The sequence below is a fragment of the Sinocyclocheilus grahami genome, unplaced genomic scaffold (assembly GCF_001515645.1).
Source record: "Sinocyclocheilus grahami isolate Dianchi unplaced genomic scaffold, SAMN03320097.WGS_v1.1 scaffold1216.1, whole genome shotgun sequence".
Lineage (NCBI taxonomy): Eukaryota > Metazoa > Chordata > Actinopteri > Cypriniformes > Cyprinidae > Sinocyclocheilus > Sinocyclocheilus grahami.
The window spans coordinates 260506-276469 of NW_015506395.1; the positions used below are offsets into that span (position 1 = coordinate 260506).

Below are 15964 nucleotides of genomic sequence, written 5' to 3' on the forward strand. Positions count from 1 at the left end.
TCGATAATTTCAAAAATGTGATATGCAGTCAAATTTCCCAGTGTGTATGCCACTTAAACGAGTGTTCATATCGATGCACTTGTAGTGCTTTGTGGAGACTTGGAGTTGTCAAATGAGGTGACCCCCCTCCCTCCCCGCTCCCCTCCGCCCCCCATTCACCCAACCCGAAAACATCTTTAGGCGCCCCTGAATCCAAACGTTGTTTCTGAAAATGCTTTTTCAGCATTGTGATATGTCTATGAAACAATCTTTCATAGACATATCACGTTTAAACTCAATAAATATAACTTTGTTTAACTACCACCACGAGTGCCATCTATTATTGCCTTGTTTATCTAAAAGTGCACTTTTCCTTGTTTTAAATCTAGCCAAAAAGCCATGTGTTGACTGTGAAACAGTAGACTTTAATTATATGTATTTATGGTGTAATTACTAAATTTCCATGTCAACCCACGTTAATTTTTACCGTGAATAATGCACTGTCACTTTAATTCAGCGTGTGCAGCACAGCAGAAATAGACTCCGTGCGGAAACGATCGCAGCATGACTGCTGCAGACGCACCGCTCCTGGAGCGCACTGCCAGACCGCAATCGCGTGCAGTGTGAACGCTCTGATCCGTTAACATGGGCACGGAAAAAATACGCACCACAGACGGAGTGTGTGAACCTGGCGTTACGTTTGTAGATCTTCTCTGTAAATTCAAGCAAATCTGCTTTAATGAGCAGTTTCGACATCTTTATAAGTCACCTTATTTTGCCTCTAATCCTCGTTCCATTCTCCGTGCTCTCTGCCTCCCTCTGGCTGGGATCACGGCTGACCCACTTGGCGTCAGTGCCAGCGGTTGGCTCCTCGCTGTTTCTCTGAAAGACCAGACCAACGGCCACAGCAACTCCACCGTGGGGCCCCCTGCCAGCTGCACCATGGGGCCCTGCCAGCTGCGTTGTGAGGCCCTGCCAGTGGAAAGCAGTATTGCGCAGACATTTTCCTGTCTGCAGACTGCTGGACATTCATGCTAACAAAGGGTGCTTTTGTGAGATCCAGGCACAGGGGCTTGAGGTTGACTGCAAGCCCACAGAAGGTACTCTAACCCTGGGAAATCAGGGTGTGGTGACACAAAGTGTCCTGGAAGGAACAAAAATGACCTTTACTTGGTGATTATCATGTGCAGGACCGATAACTGACACAGAGATTAGGGACGGCCACAAGTATTTGGAAATAACAGCAATAATTCATTGTAAAAAACAATTGTGAGACTTTTTTTGTTTTAAGCTTGAAAAAGTCCAGCATTTTACAGATATTACAAAGAAACAGCAAGTAACCCATTAAATTAAACATGAAATTTTGAAGTAGTCAGAATGAATATGTGTTCCTCATGTTATGAATGAGCATTTGGCAAAAATTCTAACCTTTAATGTATTCTTACTAAACTCGTTTTTTATAATGCCCTCACTACTTCTGTCTTCTGGGTTTTGTCTCTCGTAACCACTCAATTAACTATATTGAGTAAAATAATTTACTTATGTAATTTGGGGTATTTTATTTTTAGAGGTTGCGTTTTCTTTTACCTTGCATAGTTTTGTTAATGTTATGGATTAGGGCATTTCACACAACATTGGTCTAATCTGACTAATTTTGACAAATACATTTTTCAGCCAATATTAAAAAAAAAACTACCTAAAAATAAAAAATTCCTATAACCACCAATAAGCCAATAGTAATCATGTAATGGCCGATAACCAATAAATTAATGATATTAAAATTATTTTCAATTTTTGTGTAAATTAATGAAAATAAAAATGGTAAAAACTAAAGTAATTTTAAATGCTACAAGTAAATTTAGGCTAGACAGCATTGTAATATACAGCAGAAAAATGGGTATTAATTTTTGAGATTTGCTCAATTTTATTAAAGGGGTCATATGATACTTTTTTAAAGATCATTATTTTGTGTATTTGGTGTAACAAAATATGTTGACATGCTTTAATGTTCAAAAAACACATTATTTTTCAAATACTGTACATTATTGTAAGTCCTCTATGCCCCGCCTCTCTCAAACGCTTCGTTTTCTACAAAGTCCCTCCTTCCGACAAGAGCAGTCTGCTCTGATTGGCCAGCTGACCCAGTGCATTGTGATTGGCCGAACACCGCAAGCACTCGTCGGAAATGTAACGCCCTTTACCATAATCGCGAGCTTCATCTTTCAAAATTAATGTAAAGACAGAGTCCGAAAGGGGAACAGAGTCTCATGACAGACGCAGTGATGAATGTGTTTGCAGTACACAAGCCACGGTTAAGACAGCTGACTCCACTGTGATGTGTCTCGCTCTCTCGCGTTCGCTCGTTCTCATTCTCTCTCTCGCTCGCTCGCTCGCTCGCACACACACACACACACACGCACACACACACGATGCGCAAAACTCCGCATTTGAACAGTCAATAGCAAATACTTAAACTAATAACAAAACCGTAGCTGATTCAGAAGCGCCAGATTGTCATAGCAAAGTCAGAATTACCTTCTCTCCTAGGTTCACGAAACGGTCGTCCATAAAATGCATTGCTGCTCTGTTGTAAGTAATCTTAAAGATTTCTAAATGCATCTACTTTTGGAAGGCCAAATAAAGTGCTTTTGCTTTCGCCTAGAAACACACAGCGTCTCCCTGACATGCTGCTTCAACACTAACTGCGGTTACTGAAACCACGCCTTCTTTCTTTGCGTGAACATTTGGGTGGCATTATGCAAATATTTCCACATAGTGAAGTAGATATGTGGGGGCGTGTTAGAACGAGCCGTTTTAGGGGGGCGTGGCAGAGTCTTAACTTTGATAAAGAATATCTCTTTGGTTTTGAGACTTTAGTCTTTGCAACTTCAGGGATCTTGTCTATGCACAATCAGCTTGTAGCACTCCAAAGAGAAAGGAAAACTTGAAATCACATCATATGACCCCTTTGAGGTTTTTTAGAGGTTGAAAGGATCATAGTTGATCTGTGATCTGTACGGACCAGGCTCCACGGTTCGGCGCGCATGTGATCTGCGGATTAATTGCAAAATTGAACCATAATAGAGTGAAAGTTTATCATTTGTACGTGTTTACACACTCAAGGGATTTTGAACGATTCCAGCGCAAGAACAGGCGAAGGTGAACTCGATTCAGTGCTCGCACACTGTTTCTATGTGCACAGCCGCACACACATGAAGCTCATACACAGCGCAGACAGCACGCGAACATTGAACCGATTATATCAAAGTACTTAGCTTTAAGTAATAAATGGAAAGCAAAGTTACACTGAAATATTATTTTTCTTGCTGATCCTAAAAACAATCCGATCCGTGACTCAAAAACCGTTAATATGACCAGAACTGTGAGTTTTGTGATCCGCTGAACCACTAAGGTTTATGAAGATTAACTGTAAGACAGCATGTAATATATAGCAATATATATTTGTTTAATTTGCAAAAATCTTATCAATATGCAAAAATATGTTTAGCTTGAGTTTGTATTTCGCACCCAGTCAGAACAGACCAGCAACCCATTTTTTTGGATCACGACCCAACAATATCTCTGATTTATTTGATACAGTGTAGAAAATTTGTGCATCGGTTTCTGGGTATGACAGTGTTTAGTTTTATGCTTAAATGTTGGCACTGCTTATATAAACACCTCTCCGCTGTGTATGGAAATTAGAGAACTCATTAGATAGATGTTTGTTTACTGCTTGCATCTACTGAACCATCTCATCACTTCACTGTCATCCTGACATTTGTGTGTGTGTGTTTATGGCTGTAGGATGAAAAGTAAGCATGATTTCCCTCCTGTAAATGTGTGTTAGCATGTTTCTGCTTAAACTGTCTGTGTCAGCTCTCTTTTATCTCTCTTAGTAGTGTTTTTCAGTCATCTGTGTGTGTGAATGATGAGCATAATTTGCTCCTAATTAATAAATTGTGTGTTTTGATTTGGATTGTAGAGTATGTGCATGTTTTGACACTAAACTTGGCTAAAATTGGTCTATGTTTGTGCTGGTCTTCATGTCCCATTGTGTGCATCAAAGCCGTGGCTGGTTTTAAATGTCGACTGTGGTCGTGCTTATGGACTGATCGTCATGGTAACGGTGTTGCAGTCATCCCTGCTCCCACCCTGTGAGAGCATTTGACACAGACGGCAATCCCAGCCTGTCTGTGAAGTGCCACTTTTCTGTCACTATCATCACCATTTCAACAGCCATACCCATCCACATGATTGTGAAAACTCTCTGTATGGCAGCTTTCGGTTTAATGTAGGTTTAAGCTATAGAATGTTTTTCATACGGGGTGAGAATCTTTAGGCACCTCATGATTGAATTTGATTTTGGTACTTAATTCGATTCCAAAACAATTCAAGATGCATTAAATTATGTTTGATCTGATAAAAATAAGGCATATAATAAGCCAGTATAGGGACATCTGTCATATTTTGTTCTTATAATGTTGAGGTGTTTTATTTGAGGCATTGTATCGTCATTCAGCCTTTTTGTCCTTGACTGTTGAACCTATCTGAAGGCTTCAGCACATGTTTGTTTGCAGTGTGAGGTGAGCACACCTTTTCCTGGTACATGTGTTGTGGCAGATGTGCCCTCCATGCACTTTTTGCAGCAATGCACATCATGTGACACTTATAATGTTTTTTCCTGCGTATGCTTTATGTATATATGCTTTATGTACATATTCACTATTAACTAAGATTTTTGCCCTTAATAAACTCCTACTTACTACTTGTTGATGGTAAGTGAGGTAGTTGTTGTAGTAATTATGTTTAGGTATTGGGTAGGGTTAAGGTATCTAGAATATGATCATACAGAATAAGGCATTAATATGTGCTTTAAGTACTAAGAAACAGCCAATATACTAGTAATATGCATGCTAATAAGCAACTAGTTAATAGTGAATGGTGTTCCAATCATTTAAAGTGTTAGCAAATTTTTTAGAAGTAAATGTATATATTTTTCAAATATTTTTATAAAAAAAAATGTATTTATACAGTATATAATAATATTATTAGTATTAATACAGGTGCATTGCATTTTGACTTTCTCAAACAATTGTGGTTCACATCACAAATATGTATAATTGTAACCATCAAGTTTTAAATAAACTTGATAATTGTAGTAGGGATGCTCCGATCCGCCTTTTCCGCCTCCGATATTGATGCCGATACCGATACCGATCCAATACCAGTGAAGTTTTTTCCCCCCCATTTAAATAAATTTAGAATTTATATATCTCTGTGTGTGGAACTGATAATCATTCTTTCACAATCTACTAGATGCAGACTACTTCATTATAAAGAAAAATAAAATAAAGAATAAATGTGAAAAAATATAGGCCTATGTATATTTATAATCTATGACAAAAATGTATCATAAACTAGGTTAGTGGATAATTCGGCAGCAAAAGTTATTCTAGAAAAATCAGTGCACAATAATTTTAGAAATCCAAACATTTAGTAAATAAACAGAAACAATATTTTGTGGGGAACAAATAAAAGTGTTGCACTAAATATAGTAAAATGTTACACATTGCTATTTGTATTATAAAATGTATTTGTATTTATTTATTTATTTAGTCATTTAGCAGACGCTTTTATCCAAAGCTACTTACAAATGAGGACAATAAAAGCAGTCAAAACTAACAAAAGAGCAACAATATATAAGTGCAAATGACAAGTCTCGGTTAGCCTAACGCAGTACACGTAGCAATGTGTGTATATATATATATATATATATATATTACACACACACAAAGAAAAACAAGTAGATCGAATAGAAAAAAATTGAAAGCTAGTGTTTGTTGGTTTTTTTGTTGGTTTTTTTTAATAAAAAAATAAAAAAGAAGATAAATATAGATAAAGTATAATTAAAATAGAATAGAAAGTGTAAGAGTTAGAGGGTCAAATAAAGGTGGAACAGATGTGTTTTTAGTCGTTTCTTGAAGATGGTTAAAGATTGAGTTGGGCAGGTCATTCCACCAGGAGGGAACAGTTAATGAAAAAGTCTGTGAAAGTGATTTTGTGCCTCTTTGAGATGGCACAATAATACGCCGTTCACTTACAGAACGCAAGCTTCCAGAGGGTACATAACTCTGAAGTAATGAATTTAGGTAAATGGGTGCAGAGCCAAAATCCATTCATTAAAACATTCATATATATGTTTTAAGTATATACTATAAAATTAAAATACATTTCTTTTGAATGTATAGCATATTTTTAATAAGGCAACAAAATATAATGATAGATACGATAGGACAAAACAAATACAGTGCAGCACAAACTGTTTTTATACAGTCTATGAGCACGAAGCGCTTACAATGTGTGCATCCGGTGTGCAGAATGATGTGCTTGAAGCAACATGGAGTCACAGCCTGACGCCGTGTTGCTTCAAGCGCATCATTCTGCACACTGGATAAGTGTGCAGAACATAAGTGCTTCGTGTTAAAAACTGCAAAGCACAAAGGGAAGAGAAATTGATGCGTAGTGTATTATATCTGTGCAACAGTTACTGAGCCTTTCTTTTAACAGTTTTAAATTTCAGTTGCTGTGCACGTTAAAAACAATTGATAGTCTTTTCTACGCCCGTGTTTTGTTCTCACGGACACCCGGTAGCAAGTAACACAACAACATTAAACTCCGGCAGGAAGATAAAGTCCTTTTTGCTAAATCATAGACAAGTATTTACAAATCAAGTATAATGGGAACACAGAATGATCTTGGACAGAGCTTTACCGAGCTGACTGCTGTAACCGAACGCCACCAGGGTTTAAACTTTAAAGGCTGAACGAATGACTGACAGCCACAGCGGAGAAAAGAGTTTGTGTGAACTTTAATGTAAGGACTTAAATATTCATATGTAGCTCACATTAAGCTATCATATGGCTTCAGAAGTAACACAGAATAATTCGCACAATCGAAAAAAATAAATAAAAACAATCTCTGATTTGGATCTGCCCTCTGACCGATACCCGATCCGAGAAAAATGGCACTATCGGAGCCGATACCCGATATGAATATCAGATCGGCGCATCCAAAATTGTAGTTATTGTCCTTTTTGTAATAATAATTAATAATAATTAAATGTATAATAATAATTAAAGACATTACAAAAATCTACTTTTATTGTAATACATTTTCGTTTCATTTTGAGAATGCACATGTTCCCAGTTTTGGGTTCAGTGCGTTTTGTGTGAGTTAAGCTATATTAAACTGTTTATGGCCCGAGCAGAGTGCTTCCCCATTTAAATGCTTTCAATTTCAGCTCATGTTCCCTTGCCGTTCTCTAAAGACGTCCAGAGGTGTGACATGTGAATAGGGTTTCCGCTGAGTGAGTAATCCCTTGCATTTCCAGATTTAGAAGGGAGTGAAGTCATTTCAGGTGGATAAGGAGAATTATGGTTTACATACTGCACTGTGTTGACTATTTAACCCATGTTATCTATAAAGTAATTACACCTGAAGATAACATGCAAATCTGTCACTAGAAAAGAGCAATTACATGTTTACAGGGAAAGTGGTGTTGATGTGAGCTGTATGAAGGGAAGAGGAGAGCGCTGTTATAAACGGAAACCCAGTCTTCCAAGCACTGTGCTGCAGATTTGGCCATAAGGGATTCCTCATCATTTTCAGTGCACATTAATAATTTTTTCAAGCTGCAGTAATTTTTTTTTATGAGGATAAGTATATATTTATCTAATATATAGCCTATGTGTCTGCTGGATGTGTATTTTTGAGACTGATTTATTTACTATAAGTTTAGCAAATACTGAAGAATCTTTCTTTTGAAGAGTGTTGCTAGATGATTGTGTCGATTGCTGCACGAGTAATGGAGAAAATGCTGAGAGAGAAAATATGAGAGGGAAACTCTGCAGTGGAGGAATTCAGCACATCTATTTTCACCCCGCTTGGTGTGAGTGGTTGCTATGGTATTGCTGATGGGCACCGTTGTCATGCTGGCGTCTCCGTGTGTGCAGAGCTGCACCGATCCATGCTGGAGTGACTCACATCCTCAGAGCTTTAATGACCTACATCTGGGAGAACACACACACGCACAAACACAGAGCCTGTAGAAACTCGATCTGAGGGAGAGAAGGGAAAAAAGAGAGTGAGAATGTGTAGGCACCTTGCATGAATTTATTAAAAATGGAAAGCAGACTCAGCGGTGGAAAAACATTTAATGTGGATTGGAAGAGAACAGAAAAAGCCATGTTTGGTTATGCTAAGACTGTAAGGATACAGCTAGTGATGTGGGAGACTAAGTTTGTGTTGCAGTGAGGCATTTTTCAGAGAGTTTAAAGAAAAACAATTTGAAAACAGCTTGACTGATTAGGAAAAATTTAAAAATGTTTTTTACAAACCCTTGGGGTGTGCGATATTGACAAAAAATAATATCTCGATATTTTTGGGGATTTTATCGATAACGATAATTAGACGATATTTTGTTGAGTTTGCAAAACAGCGCTGTGGTTGTTTGGAATTATTTTTTTTGTTGTCAAATAGCGCAAAAACAGGAAATATAATGTCTAAAACGTAAGTCTCTTAATTAACTTCTTGATTATTGAACTGTTGTAAAAAATCAATATCACATTTGTAATCATTGTCATTTTTGGCACTCTTTGTGTGAAATTGATTAACTAGGCTATTTGAAGAGGTATAAATATATACATTTTCTGCACCCATGTCTTGAATTTGTGATCATTCTAAATGTATTGTAATAGACTGAATCATCAGCACTATAAATGCGCACACGCACTAGTCAAGACTTCACGTAATTTTATGTGTGCACTTTGTAGGGGTGTTTTGAACGTTTTTTGCAAAATACTCGATAATGTCAAATCGCACATCGTTAAAACAACAATTATGATATTATCGCAGACGATACATATCGCACACCCCTATATGACTGTATTTCTTGTGTGAAAAAAGACATACTATCTTATGATACAGGTTGTGATACATTACCGTTGTTGGTCTTTTGTGCATTAATTATCAAAATATGTATCAAAGTTTTAAGTGAGCTTGAAGGATTTATACTCTTCAATCTAGGAGGGTCGTTAAGTCACATCTTCTCAGTACTACTCCAAAACAGGAAGTGCTTGGATGCACTTTTAGGAGACTTGCATTGTATTCAAGGTATACATTTGATCAGTTCACGCATTTCCTGAACTGAACTCATGATCTTGACATTGGTAGCGCAATGCTTTGTAGTTTGAGCTACAGGAATGTAAAGTGTATGTAATTGTGAACTAAAACTAAAAAACATTTTTGTTAAGCTGAAGTGAAATAAATTCTAAATATGAAATGTAAAGAAATTAAACTAAATGAAAATTAGAAATGTTGCTGTGTTGACTAACTGAAATATTTTGAAATTACTACATGAAATATTACTAAAACTGAAACAGAAGTAAAATTAAAACCGAAATAAAAATGAATTGAATCTATTGTGAAATATTTTAATAAGGAATAAAAGAATTACAAAAGCATATAACAAAATTACAAAAAATTTAAATAAATTAAAACTGAAAATATATAAAAATTAAACAATTCAAAATTTAAAAATATAATAGTGTGTGAATAATACTAGGAATACAACATATTTATTTATAAACATATTTATCCTTCAATATGTTGTATTCATAGTATTATTCATACACTATTATACAGAAATTCATACACTGTTATACAGGAAAATAAAACATGAAAATATAAGAGAGGAGAGAATTTTATCAAGCACGTCCTTGAAAGTATTCCGAAAAAAACCCCCTGTTTTTTCATTATCAAACTGTAGAGCATGTTAAGAATCAATGATAAGAATCAATCATTCATAAATAAATAAATGATATAAATAAATAAATAAATCATAATAAATAAAAATATTTTTAATGGAAAAGTAAAATATTTTACAAGTTATTTTATTTTTCATTTATTTTAAAATATTTTTATTTCATTTTTTTTTTAAATATATATTACTGATATATATTGAAATACAGTATAATTGTATCAGCACAGCCCTACATTTTTACAGTACATTAAAAATTACTGCTGAACATGCTATGGAATATGAGCAGCTTGGACGTGTATAAATATCTCCTTTTATGTTTTACACAAGAAACAAAGTTAATAGGTTTGGAACAACATGAGGGTAGGTGAATATTGACAGAATTATTATTATTGTTTTAAAATTAACTGTCCCCTTGAGTCAAAAAGGGCAGATGACAGTGCAGTGGAGTCCTAATATGCAATTACACAGTTGTATATTGTCCATTTGTGACTGTTTTTTGTACTAATACAATTCAAGATATGCACAACTGTGTGAAAATATTCTAGAAACAGGCCAGTCTATAGTGTACAGAGCCCCTAAGGGTAGTCGTGGGTGGGTGTGAGAAAGAAACCTCATTTGTTTGAGTGTGGTGAGAGAGCGGAGGAAGAATTTGTTTTTGTCATACGCTTGTTATCTGGTTTTAACCTAGTGCTTTAGGCAGATCTGTTTTGGCTGACTTAGGCTGAGTAGGTAAATATGCCACTCTCAGCAAGAGAAGAAGCTTGAAAGATTTGGTTTTGTTAGCCTGTTTCCTTCTGCTATTTTTCGTATTTTCCTTTCCTCCTTGGTCTTGTTCTCTTGTTCTTTATCCTGTTTGTGGTTGGTTAGCTGAGAGTTTATAGACTCTGTGCATGATTGGCTGAAAACCCCTTTTATTTCTTCCTCAGCGTGTTATTGGCTGCCATTAGTTTGTGGTGAGCTGCTCCTGATTTCCTGATTTGCTGATAGCTAGCGTGTGGTGACTCAGCCCGCCGTGTGATTGGCTGCAGCTGCGGCTGCCTGTTGAGCTGTAATTAAATCGCAGTGGATGAGAGAGAGTGAGCGAGAGAAGCAAAAGTAGGTCACTGGGTCAGCATGACAGTGAAGCATGTACTGACATCACAGTTACAAAACCATTTCTCAGCCTACTGTTAACGCCACAACCGCTCTACAGGAAATGCTGGGGACTGCCTTACTTCCCTTTTCTTTTACTTCACTTTTATGTCTCGTTTTATCCTTTTTCACCATGATGAGTTTTTTTCACAAACCCTCCCTCTCATTTTTTTTCTTCTTGCAAGCCGTCTTATCCTTTTTTTCTCTGTCGAACCCTTCTTCACGGCTTTTCATGCCATGCTTTTTGTCAAATCTTTTGCGAAATTGACTTGGTGAACTGAAACTATTTGACTCTGTCCTACATCCTTTTCCACTCCTCTGTCGCCTCTCTCTCTCTACACATGTGCCCTTCTCATGTTTTTTTTCCCCAGAGTCCCCCATCTTCTATTTCAAAGTCTTTTTATGTTGCCTCCTAATTCAAAGAAATCCTTTGGATTCCTGGAGTTGTATGTAGAAATTATGTGTTTTATGTGTTGAGGTTATATTTATGGCACTGTGTCAGAGGATTCCTCTTCTCTACATTTCCCAGTAGTGTAGCAATTCAGTTTTTCTTGTTGATCTGACGCTCCAGAAACATTTGAAGCTCATATCTGGAAAGCCTGCCAAAAATCTTCAGTGCGCAACATCAAAAGGAATCTCAATTTTTGTGTGTCCCTTGTCAAACAATCCCGAATCCTATTTTGAGTATTCCTGCCAGAGGTTGTAATCTTAAATGATCCCATTGAAATCCAAAATAATACCCCTGGATGAACTGAAATTGCCAAATGATTCTTTTTTTTATTCTTTGAGTTCTGGATATTGTGTAATCTTTGTAGAGTACAAACCCTACTTGTATTAATTGTGTCTTACCCCAGGAAAGTAAAAAAAAATTATATATTTCCTTTAAATTCTTTTTGTTATTCTACAAGGATATTTTATTATATTTGCTATTTTTATTGTATTAGATTTTATTATTTTATTATATAATATTTTGGGAGTATGTGCTAGAAAATGTGATTTATGTTTTAATCCCGTAACAGAATTCCCATTTAGATCCTTTTGTATTTGTTCCAAATTTATAAAAAATCCAGAATTATTATTATTTTAACTTTGGTGTGTGTGTGTTTTGTTTATTTATCTATTTTGAATTCCTAGAATCGTATTGTTTATTATGTGGTTTTGATCAGATTTGTTTTGTATTGGAATACTGTTTTGCTTCCGGACAGTCAAAGGAAATTGCAGGAGGAGCTGTAGGTGTTTTAAAATCCTGACGGGTTTCCTTTAAATCCCTGCAGGGGTATTTTATGCTTTTGGTAGCATAACAGTCCTGTGTGTGCTACAAATATCAAATTTATTTTGAGTTTTGTTGAAATCATTTACACTACCTGTTAGTGGTTTTTGAAAGTATCTTACTCTCACCAAGGCTGCATTTATTTGATCAAAAATACAGTTAAAACCGTAATATTGTGAAATATTATTACAATTTAAAAGAACTGTTTTCTATTTGAATATATTTGAATATGTAATTTGTTCCTGTGATGTCATAGCTGAATTTTCAGCATCATTAGGTCTTCATCGGTCTTCAGTGTCACATGATCCTACAGAAATCATTCTAACATGCGGATTTGCTGATAAATCGTATTATTATTGATATTGAAAATGATTGTGCTGCTTAATATATATATATTTTTTTCTTTAATTAATAGAAAGTAAAACCGCATTAATTTGAAGTATAAATCTTTTGTAACATTAGAAATGTCTTTACTGTCAATTTTGATCAATTTAATTGATCTGTGCTGAATAAAAGTTTTTCAAAAAACAAACAAACAAAAAAACATTTTACAGACCTCAAACTTTTGAATGGTAGTGTATATTTAGATCCGATCCAAAGTCTAATAGAAACAAGTTTTTGTCTCCCATCATTTACACTCTCTTAAGTTCAGATTCTGTTAGTTTATTGTGTCTGGCCTGGTTCCTTGTTTGCGGCTGTTTATGTCGGCTTTTTCTTTCTTTGTCCTAAATGTTGCAGGAGTGGCTGAGTTGAGTCTGAGCTGTGTCGGTAGGTTTGGTTGTTTATTTTCTTTGTGTTTGTTGTCTGGGTCAGTAGTCACATGTAGTGAGCAGTAGGGGGACATAGCTGGTGTGCAGCGTGGCGTGACCAGAGGTCCAGACATGTGACAAGACACTCATGATAAAATTGAGAATGTGAAAGAGAGGTTTCCAGCATTAGCACACTTGTTTTCATCTGGTCACCACACCTCCGAGCACCATGAACCATAGTGCATTACAGCCATTGTCTTGTTTGCTGTTGTGATGAGTCGGTGTGTCTCCACCACGTCTGTGCATTTCAGCTAAAGGAATGTGGCTACGTTAGCAGCTAATTTAACCGAGCTAATCACCTAAACTTCCTTCCAGAGGTTTCTTTGTTGTTATTCCCGCTTTATAGATGTGGTAATGCTTATATACAAACCATTCAAATGTTATTAGTGAATGCAATAAATATCTGTATCTTTATTTACATTTCTGGTGTAAATGTGTTTGATATTTGTTGACGAAATTTTCTGTTGATCTGGAATAGGCTGTTGGGTCACTCTTCATTGGCGGTGGCAAGTTGGTGTCACTTTACATTAGATGAAATAAACTTTAAATACCAATAATTCATCAAATGTTTGCATATTTGTATCCTCTAGTTTGAAAACAATGTGTGTTAAAAGTTTAAAAAGGTATCTCGTGATGCAATTGCCACAATATAATACAAATAATGTGGCTCTATTCTGAATATCGATTTTATTTAACATGTTCATTTTAATAACTTTGTTAAAAAATTTTTTTTTCTATTTTAAGAAAAAAGTGAAATTACATTCAAAATAAAATTAAAAATCTAAATCTTTCTAAAGGGATAGTACCCTGATTTCCATATTTTTTTCCCCATACTATGGCAGTCAATGTGGACAAGAAACTGCAAACTGTAACCCACATTCTTCGGAATACTTTCTTTAATGTTCAACAGAAGAAAGAAACTCAAGCAGGTTTGGAACAACTTGAGGGTCAGTAAATGATGACAGACATTTCATTTTTGGGTGAACTGTCCCTTTAAGCTTCTGTTGTACCGAATCTATAGCATTTTAAACACCATTTAAATACATAGCAATACGTTTTAATATTTGAAAAAAGTATTTATAAAAATATATATAAATATATATTTTTTCAAATTCTGCCTCTCGCCACTCCAATTGAAGAATGACCCAGTTGTGTGTGATTTTCATTTGAGGTCATTTGAGTGAGTTTAGGTATGCGTGTCTGTGCTGCTTCATGTGAGCTGATGGGTCATGCTAGCTTCTAGCATTAGGCTAATCTCCTTGCTGTTATCGTTCCTTTTTATAGACCATTGAAATGCCCATAAAGTACAAGCTTGTAAACAAGAACGACCAACTGTTTCTGGCAGGATGACAAAGACAGTAATGTGTTCTATCATTATGCTGTATTTTATGAGTGCTAATGAGTGCAGGTGTTTTGTGACTGACTGAAGGCTTTTCTCTGCAGTATGCAAAAAAAACACACACACAAAAAACACTGATTTTATCAGTGTCATGTGCTGGGAGTATTAGGGGTGCTTTCTCACTAAAGAAGAGCCACTCTCTGTTTGACATCAGATTTTATATTATTTTTATGTCATGTCATGTTATGTTTGACATTTTGTTGACTACATTTTCTGTTGATCTGGAATAGGCTGTTGGGTCACTCTTCATTGGCGGTGGCAAGTTGGTGTCACTTTATGTTGTATTTTTCTTTTTTAATTTAATTTTATTGTATTTATTTTATTTTACACTGTGCTTCATATTAAATTGTATATGTGAAGTTCATGTGAAATCTGGTATAGCAATCCCAGATAGCTTGGTGAGGCTTCTTTATGATTATGTGTTCAAATGATAATAAAATAAAAATCAAAACACACGTTTTGATGGGTAACCATACTTCAAAAACAGTGAATCTGTCATCTTCTCATTCTAAGTTGTTAGTCAGTTACAGTGATTATCAGCTGCTGCTTGTAGTCTTAGTGATGATAAAAATAGTTTTACCCAAAGGTTTGGACCCAAATAATTCAATGTAAAATGAGACCCGCGGATGAAATCAAACTGTGGTTCAGACCAGATAATCAAACCATGCATAGAAACAGCCTAAATGTTAAATATTTGATGCTATTAGCCAAAACACAATAGACTGACTGTGAGCTGATGTAATTTGATAGTAGTAATCTTGATAAGCACACACACTTTGACCCAACTTTTATCATTATTGCATGCATTTTAAAGGACCACTGGGTCAAAGCAGCTACCCTTGTTTGTGAAGTTATGTAAATTTTTATGTAAACATCACTTTTTTTTCTTTTTTTTAGCTTTCTTACTGTCTTGATGAAAAGAACAGGATGCTGTCATCTCTATTCAGAAGGTGATCATTGTAGTCTTCCTATTGGAACATGGAAACCTAATAGGCCACACCACATCACCACTGCTATATATAGATTGGCTTCAGGGGTGTATGCCTTTATGACATAACATTAAGGTCATGACCCTTCTCAGGCTTACTAGGTCAAAGTGATGTTTTTATCTTGAAACCTGAACACCTACTTTTATGAATTCAGATGTTTTTGTTTTATTTTCATTTGGTTATAATCTCCTTCGTACCAGTTAAGCTAAAATATTATTATTTCCTCTAATGTAATTGAAGCATTTTCTCTGCAGCCAGCTTTTTATGTGACTAATTTCTGTTTGTGTTTGTGTTTCAGATTTTAGAGCAGATTTACAGTGGTTCAGGAGTATTGCTGCTATTACAGAAATAATGACATGAGTGAGTTTATTACTTCCCAAATTATTTCATACATTACAATTCAGTTGTCTTAAAAATGACTACATCTTTTATTTTTAATGTAAGAATAACTTTTATATTAGCAATATTTCAAAATGAACACTTGCTCCATTGAAGCAACTTAAGTTTACTTGATTATCCATACTTAATGTTTTTTTTCTCTTTTTTTTTTCTCTCGAAAAATCA

At 35.4% G+C, this 15964-nt stretch overlaps 1 long non-coding RNA gene across 2 annotated transcripts in view; it reads left to right on the plus strand.

The window, feature by feature from the left end:
• The window catches only part of LOC107568122 (uncharacterized), a 42344-nt gene extending 26573 nt beyond the window's left edge, over window positions 1–15771 (plus strand). The window contains exons 3-4 of one of the 2 annotated variants that reach the window (XR_001606719.1): window positions 15309–15361; window positions 15699–15758. This is a non-coding gene — a long non-coding RNA (uncharacterized lncRNA). Of the gene's footprint in view, window positions 1–15308; window positions 15362–15698 lie in introns of both variants that reach the window. The other variant, XR_001606718.1, reaches the window with a different exon arrangement.
• The last annotated feature ends 193 nt before the right edge of the window (window positions 15772–15964 follow it).